This window comes from Rattus rattus, chromosome X, assembly GCF_011064425.1.
Source record: "Rattus rattus isolate New Zealand chromosome X, Rrattus_CSIRO_v1, whole genome shotgun sequence".
NCBI lineage: Eukaryota > Metazoa > Chordata > Mammalia > Rodentia > Muridae > Rattus > Rattus rattus.
This window is the reverse complement of record NC_046172.1, coordinates 60666929-60675524: the sequence shown is the minus strand read 5'-3', so window position 1 is coordinate 60675524 and position 8596 is coordinate 60666929. Positions and strand designations below refer to the sequence as shown.

Below are 8596 nucleotides of genomic sequence, written 5' to 3'. Positions count from 1 at the left end.
AAACCAAACAATCCCAAATCAAAACAAACAAATAAACAAACAAAGGAAAAAAAAACTCAAACCCGCCCAAGGAGGAAGTCACTATCAGAACGCATCAGAAAAAGCCCATCGCAAAGTTGAGTCTGCTGGTCAACCTCATCCAAACCACTGCAAACCACAGGTTTTGCAGAAACCAAAGAATCCTGTCTTCAGTTGTGGTCGCACGGTCGTACCACAACATCTAGTAGTATCTTGTTTGTGCTGGACGATTGTAGTCGGAACAAGCGTGTGGTATCAGCTGTCAGAGGTACCGATGCCAAATCCCTGGCACAGGGGCTGGTTGTTTGGAAGGAGAATGAGCCAGAGGGGTGTGGCTGCTTTGGGGTGCGCGTCCAGTCCTTCTGTGTGGCGGCGGGAGCACCATTCAGACGCTTTTCCAAGAAGACGTGCCCTGTCCCTGCCAACGCTACCCCAGTGAGCCTGCGGAGGAGACAGCCCACCCCTGCCCCATCCCCCAATCAAATCATTTTGCCTGAATTCTTCAGTCCTCTGGTGATATTCTGAAGAAATGCAGAACCAGTGCTACGGACCATAAAGAAAACAAGTTAACCTGCATGATACAGACCTGAGGTTCTTTCCCGTGCTATTCCCTTTCCCCTTCATTCTCCCTCTCGTCTTGGGCATGTGTGATTTACAGGGATGGCTTCCAGTCCTCCTTTTCTTTTGTTTCTGAAGCTCTGGGCCTCTTGTATTGTTGGCCTGGCAGAGGAGAAAGAAATAGGGAAACTTCTCAAGAGTGGGTTGCTATGAAGTGAGCCTTTGTGCCTTCTCTGCCCATTTGAGCTTGCATCCTTCAAACTGTGAGGAAACCAGCACCAGCCTCCAACTAGGGGTCCCCAGACAAGCAGTGTCTAACATTGTCTTTTAATTCACAGATTACACAGTATCAGGGATCAGAAAACAGACAAAGGCAGAAATTGACTGGTGACATTGTAGCGGGAACAGTGTTTGAAAACACAGTGGTGGGTTTGGATGCCAGCAATGGTTAGAGGCCTGCAGAGTTTTGCCTTTCAATCTGGAAGCCCTGTACCATTGTGAGTAAAGGAATAACCAACCGGGAGCCATGGCAAGGTCTACCCTGGAGGGGTATTATTTCCAGACCTTGTATCCTGGGAGAGATAATAGAAAATATGTGCATGTAACTGAGTCACACCATAACAACCGCAGCAGCATCAACAAACACCACAACAAACAACATCAAACCACCTAATTTGAAAATAGACTCGGGGGTAGGGGAGTGGTGGGCAGAGGCTGCGGTGAGGAGGTAGGGTGGGGAGGCACCATCTGGCTCGGGCTGGGCCCGCTGGGAGCATGAGCGAGCCATGGCAGGCTCGAGGGCAGCCTCGGTGGCCGACAGAGTGCTTGAGATGCCCTGTTTTTGCTGGACTTGTAGAGCAGACACCTGGATGGTGGATTAACCAGAACACTCATCTGTGGGCAGCCTCGTAGCTGAGAACATTGGATGTTCACCCGAGTCCAGCGGCTCTGCTGCTCACATGGATACAGATGAATGAAGACCCATTTGGGAAGACACCTGGCCCTCTGTCCAGAGGTGATACAGGCCATACTGGAGTATCTGCAAACAGGATGAAGAAGAGGACATCTCACAAAACATATCGGACCCGTGTGGGAAATCTGTGTCCCCTGCCCCGGCGGAACATTGTAGGAGGAAGGATCCAGCACGGGTGGAGAGAGGGCAATGGCCCTGTCATGCATTGGAAGGGGACTGTCCTTTACCAAGTGCCTGTGAATCCTTCCCTGTATCTTATAAAAAGGATGATGGAACTTTCTGTATCGATAGACTAGAACTTAATAAAGATGAAGGAGTTTCTGCACTTGAAGACCTTCCTGATAGAGTTGCAACATGTCCGATCAGCGATGCACACGTAGCGGACACAATGATTGGAAAGCAGTGGAGCACATATTTGCAACAGAGCATGGCTCTAAAGATGAGTGGAGGGGGATGGTCTGGGCACGGGCACCTGTCATGACCACATGGTTTTACATCACCTATGAGAAAGACGCTGTCTTGTACACGTACCAGCTCCTAGATGATTACAAAGAAGGCGACCTCCACATCATGCCCGATTCCAGTGATTTGCCTCCAGCTGAAAGGGAGTCAGGAGAAGTTGTGGACAGCCTGGTAGGCAAGCAAGTGAAATATGCCAAAGAAGGTGGCTTGAAACGACTCTCATGGTCATCCATCAAGTAGAGGCCAAGCCCTCTGTCTATTTCAGCAAGTTTGCTGACGACTTCCATATTTATGTCTGTGATTTGGTGAAAACAGCCTAGATGTCATCACAAACTCTGCCAAATTTGTGGAACTATTAAATGTATGATTTGTCGACATAAAGACTCGATTCCTTTCTAGTTTAACGAAAGCTTAGAAGTCGCTGCGAACCCACAATCTCCACCAGCAGAGCCGGTGTTGTGCTGAATAGTGCAGACTGATTTGAACAGAAGACGTCTGGGACGGGAGTCCTCCCTCTTCAGAGCGTCTGTGTGAGGGGGTCCTCCCTCTTACAAGAAGGCTGTCTGTGGGGCGTTACAAGCAAGGTGGTAAAGTTAAGCTAGCATCATAATCATTTATACCTGGATAAGTTGTACCCGTTTTCCCTTCACTCTGACACTGTTTTATTCTGCTGCCACAATGCAAACCTAGATTTTTATTTTTGTTACTGCCTTTTTGAGATATTATGCATCTATATAGCTACCTTTGTAGATGTGCGGCTGTGTGCCTATGTATATATTATACGCACACGGAGGCACTCAGCACTGACACGCATTTCCTTCCGTACTGGGGCGGAGGGGATAATGTTTTCTCCAGTTCAACAGGAGTGCTCGACCCATGTCAGTCATGTTTATAATATGGTGTTCCTTGTTTGAAATTAAATTTGGGCACAGGAAACACACAGAGACATTTAGGTTGTTTCAAAAGTCAGAATTTCTGAGTGCCATTTCAATTTGGAGGCTTTTAGCTGAGTCCAGCAATAAAATTGACATAAACAGTCCATGCCCCACAGTAGAATTTTACTAAACTGTAGAGAAATCTGGGTAAAAGGCTGCCTTCAACTCTAAGCTGTAGTTTTTGTGCTTTTGTTGTTATTGTTTGCTTCTGTTATTGTTGTTGTTTACTCTTTAATCACAACTACTTTGACAATAGAGCCCGGGTCCTTGGTTCACATGGGATAATATAGATGTGCTTCTAGACGGCACATCAGTCCACTTGTCCAACCTGTCATCGGGATTTTACTACATGGACTTAAAAGGCGACACTATGTCAGCGGTTCGTATACGTGGTAAATCCCCGCAAGAACAGTGCATTTGTATTAGAGATGTCAGTTTCAAGTATGGCATTGTTGGCTTCTCTCAAGTTCTCTGGGACTTTTGAATTTTCATTACTACTATTGTTGATATATGATTATGGTCAGGAGGCCTCTTCTCCCCTTCCTTACTCCCTGCCACTCCTCCTGGCTCTCCCTCACAGAGAATGCTAGACCAATATGGCTTCTTGCCCTGACCCCTGTTGTGGTAGTGTCTGTTCTTGCTCCAAGTATGCTATTCATGCAGGTTCATTCCCTCTGTGGACTCCGGGCTTTGCATGTCTATGATGTGTTACTGGAAGGTCATCCTTGCTGGTTTTGGGTGGATCGCAGCTCTTCGCCAACAAATACATTCATGCTTTGTTCCCGTGAGGTTGTTTGAACCCGACATCGAACTGAAATGTACTTAGTCGACTAGCCAAACCTCCACTTGCTCTCAATTTGTTCTGTAAAAGCCTGGTAGCTTGTCAGCTGGAGAAAGATGGTGCGTAAAACCAGTCTCGTGGAGGTTGGAAATCCTCGCTGTGGCTGCACACTCTTGGATCCTGTCAAGACAGCACCAGAGGCGTGGCCAAGTGTAGGTATGCATAACTAGTTGGGGTTCTTCCTGATGCAAGAAGTCAGTCACGGTTCAAGGCGCATGGCTATTTGATATCCATTTAGTCTTCACAGAGGCTGACCGCCCTATAGTGCAGGATGGTCACAACTGCTCACCCTGTGAACACAGTAGTACCTCAGTTCTCTCTCTGTCTGCAATCACCACGTGTTCAGTGTTTCTCATAGGTACCCGGGACAAGCGTCTCAATATCGCGTGATATACCCTACTCTTCCCGCCTCTAGTATATGTGACCAGGTGCCATCCTGCATGTATATCTGCAACCTGAGTCTGTCTCTTACAGCCCATACTGGTAATCTATGGCGCAAGTGGGTGAGTGCATCCTGCATGTACTAACAGTGCAGAACGTGGCACGGTGACTGGAAAGTAAAGCTCCTTTTGAAATGTCCCGTGGACTGGATCAGTTCCAACCTGTCTGCCATTATCCGATGCCTCGCACTGTGGTTTTCTGCAAGCAGCCTAGGCTGGCTTTGGTTGCCTGTGACCTTCTGGCCTGGGGTTGCAGCATGAAGATGGGGATGAATTTGCTCACTATTCTAATTGCTGCCTTTACATAAGGCAGAGGGAAGGGGAGGTTGGTATTTGTTTGTTTGTATTTTAATTGTTTCACCCTTCCTCCCACTCTGTTCTTTTGGTGGCTTCCACCGCCCTTAATGGTGACGGACTCCTCCTGAGCCTGCCACATTGGGCTTCCCTTAGGGCCATAGTTCAGATCTGTAAGCAATGCTTGCCTTGTCCTGGTATCTGAATGTTGACTCCTCATTTAGGAGTTGAACATGAATTTCCAAAAACTTCGCGGGACTTGTGCAAACAAAAGCAGAGAATCTGTGTATAAAATTTACTGGCCTTCCTCACTTACCTGCTCTAGTAGACCGTGTGTGAGTGCATATGTGATGTCAGGCTGCATGTAAACTTCAGAGAGGAGCCTTAAAGCAGACCATGCATTTTGGCATGCTCTCTTCTGAGTAGAATGTTCGATGTAAACCAGCTCAAACTACATGTGCAAGAGTCCTAGGTCCTTTCTTGCTTACTTGCTTGCTTGCTTGCTTGCTTGCTTGTTAGCTCGCTCGCTCGCTTTCAATTTGATTTTGGTTTTCTGTATAATTGCTTACTGCGCTGTTCTAGTGGTTGTAGCATAAAGACTCACTGGTCAAGCAGTCATGGCGCAGGCAGAAGGTGATTCCAGTCGTATATGTCATGCAGCATTGGAAGGGACTGTGCACGCTCTAAAAATTACAGTTGCTCCTAAGCCAGATTTCATTTCTATTCTTGTTTCATGAGCCAAACCCCAAAGTTCATTGGTCCTGAATCTCTGAACATTGTAGATCCATTAGAAAGAAGACTATTCTGATCAACACAAACTGTAGTGCCTGAAAACAGTTAACACTGATTGTCTGATGCCCCGACCCGCAGGGCAGTCGACCAGGGTCTGGGGTCCACCTAGGAGAGAATGGGGGACAAGAGACGCAAAGAACGGACAGCAAGTCAAGAAGTCTGATCAAGCTGACAATTTTTAATTTTTCTCAGGCTGAAGATATACTGGTAGAAGCAAAATGTGGGGAGGGGTTGGGTGACCACGAAGAATGGGCCTGGCTTGATAACCAGGATATTGGCCGGGTAAATCGGCCAAGCGGGGGAACAGCAGGGTGGGTTGCTTAGTGACCTGACCATCAGTGCCTGACCACCGGTACTCAGTGATCTGACACCTAGATTTATGCTATCTATTGAATTTATGTAGAGCTGCAGGTGCTGCTTTTGTCTAACCTAAGGTTATTGCTCTTTGTTCTATCATAAGGCTAAAATATAATTGCTTTTTAACCTGAAGACTATTGCTTATTATTCTAGCATAAGGCTAGAACACAATTGCTTTTTAACTTGAAGGCTGCTTTCGCCATCTCAAGGCTGCTCCCAACATCTCCCCCTTTTTCTTTACTTAGAAGGACCATGGTGGTAACAATTTTTCCTTTTTTCTTCTTTTTGTTAAGGTAGGGATAGAGGTCTGACTTCTGGTATTTTTGGCTGGTGTTAACTCTCACGTATGTTGTCTGGATACAGGGGCCCATGAGGCAAACAACACTTAGCTCAGGCAAGGGAAGGCACAAGCAGGCAGGGTGGTCCCGGGCAGGACTTTAAGCCATGAGAGAGCCCCTCGGGAACTGTGCCTGTCTTAGGTTGGAGCAAACCATTCTTATGTCTCTAGGCCCGTCATTGGATAAGGCAGCAGCTTATGGCGGCCCTCCTGTCTTAGGCCTCAAATGGTCAGAGAATGTTGTTCTCTTACCCGTCATTGACTGTCCAGTTCAGCTCACAGGGGGAGGTGGTTGATAGCAAGGCACACACCTCGATCATTCATCTCATGGTGATGACAATGGACCTGCATATGCCTAGCTTGAGTGGTTTCGGGTTGTTGCTTACATGTCATGGACGTGTTGAAAATCACGGGTCCCCGTAACCACAGGCAAAGTATTAATTAGGGATCTTATAAAGAGCATCAAAAGAGCCAGGCTTGTCTCTCAGGGGGCCCAGGAGCTTTGTACAAAGGCATCCCCTTGTAGTGTCTCATCTCGCCTCCCTTAGCAAAGGTAGAAGGATCTTTGTCACCAAGAGGGTGGAGGGCCTGGGACACCTCCCCTTATTAGGTCCTGGGGCAAAAATACCCTTTCTTAGGTTGGGTGGAGATGGGAGTGGGAAGTGTCTGAGGTGGGATAATATTTTTGTCTTGTATTTGTTGATCCTCCATAGCCAAGCTATGATAATGAATCTGTATAGGTTTAGCCATTAAATCATCTATTTGTCGCTTTATAAAGCCTGTAAGTCTACTGAGAGCCCAAGGGCCAAATGAAATAGGCAAAATTAATCCCACCAGTGGTCCTAAAATGGAGGGCAGTAAGGTGGTAAGCCATGGGGAGGTTGAAAACCAGTTCTGATACCAGCTTTCATCTTTTTTTCTCTCTTTTTTTTCTTTTCTAAGCCTTCTCTAACCTTTTTCATACTCTCTTTTACCATGTCTGTTTTGTCTACATAGAAGCAACACTCTTCTTTGAGTGCTGCACAGAGTCCTCCTTGTTGTAAAAAGAGCAGATCAAGCCCTCTGCGATTCTGAAGGACCACTTCTGCGAGGGAAGACAGAGAGTCAGACAGGTCGTCAACCCCTTGCTGGAGTCTTTGGACGTCAGCATCGATGGTAGCGCTGAGTTCTTGGTACCTGGATTTAGAGAGAACGAGTGAAGAGATACCTGTCCCTGCTCCCACGGCACCAAGGCCAAGGAGCACTGATATGGTGATGGCAGAAATAGGTTCTCGTCGCTGACAGACCAAAGTGGGGGATAGGTCAGAAGACTGATCCCAGAGATGAAAAAATTCCTCTGAACGATAATAAATTAATCGAGGAACTAATTGTACAAGAATATAAAAATCTGACTTTATGGGGGAAAAGGCCTCAGTTGAAAGGCAGGGAGTAAGGCCATCGAGGCAAACCCACCAGGCATCATTAGGGGGCAACAGGTATTGACTGTTCTTATCAGGGGCAAGGGTGAGATTACAAAGGTGGGCGTACTGTAAGGGGGGAGTTATAAGGGTAACACAAAGGCCCAATCCAGAGACCTGGGAGAGGGACAAACCATTCCATTCTCCAGGTTGCCAGCGGCAATGTCTAGAATCGTTGGTGGGAAAAAATGTGCCAGGAATAGCAATTCCCTCATAAAAGGGTGGCTGAGAATGATAACATAGCCAGCAATTGTCCACAAGATCGGGGGAAGTAGCATTAAGCGTAAGAAAGGTTTGGTTTGATTTATTAGGGTAAGGACGAGGTTCTGGGGAGAAGGAACTAACAATGTGGGAACATGACTAGCAGAGGTAGGGGACTGTGGTTCTGAAGGAGATTGGAGTGGAGGTATTAAAATGGGATTGGGCCCAATTGGTATTGGCTTGGAAGCATGGACAGGTTCTTTGAGAAGTTTTATGGTGAAAGTGAGACCTGTGTCTGACCCAACCTGATATAGACGGAGGCCCCATGAGAAGCCATGTGCCCAATCCTTGCCCTTTGTGTGATTGGTAAATTTAATATCTAGGGGAAGACACCAACCTTGGGTGGATGGTTCACTGCCCTTACAGAGGGGGTTGTGATGGAGATAGTTAGAGGGGGGAGAAAAATTTCTAGATACTGTGATGTAATCCCAGGAAGAAGTTGGTTCCCAATAAGTTGTTCCAGTGGTCTCACATCCCCAGGAGGCACAATAGTGATCTGACTCGCCACCACACTTATTGTGGAATGCACGACCTCTGTGATATCCAGGGCATATGTAAAAGTCAGTGGCCTGGAGCAAGGTGCGTCTGATTGCATTGTCGCAGCCAGGCTGGGCAGATCTGTGGGTTGAAATGAACAAATTGTGGGTTTGATGGCTCTGAGTGTGGGGCATGTTATCCTCTGGGGCTACTTGTAACTCAAGCTGATGTTCAAGGCCCCAAGGGGCCCCGGCCCCGAGGGCTAATTTACAGAGGTCTGGGTGGAGTGAAGTAGGCCACCAGATAGCAGTAGAGATTTGTGAAATTGACCAAGCCACATCTTGTCTTTCTGTAAGAATTATCCAGGTGTAGTTCCAAAGCATATGTCTATTGT

The 8596-nt window shown here is 47.1% G+C and overlaps 1 pseudogene; it reads left to right on the top strand.

Annotated features, from left to right (window-relative positions):
- The first annotated feature begins 1545 nt into the window (after positions 1 to 1545).
- Positions 1546 to 2331, top strand: LOC116887931 (annotated as a pseudogene).
- The last annotated feature ends 6265 nt before the right edge of the window (positions 2332 to 8596 follow it).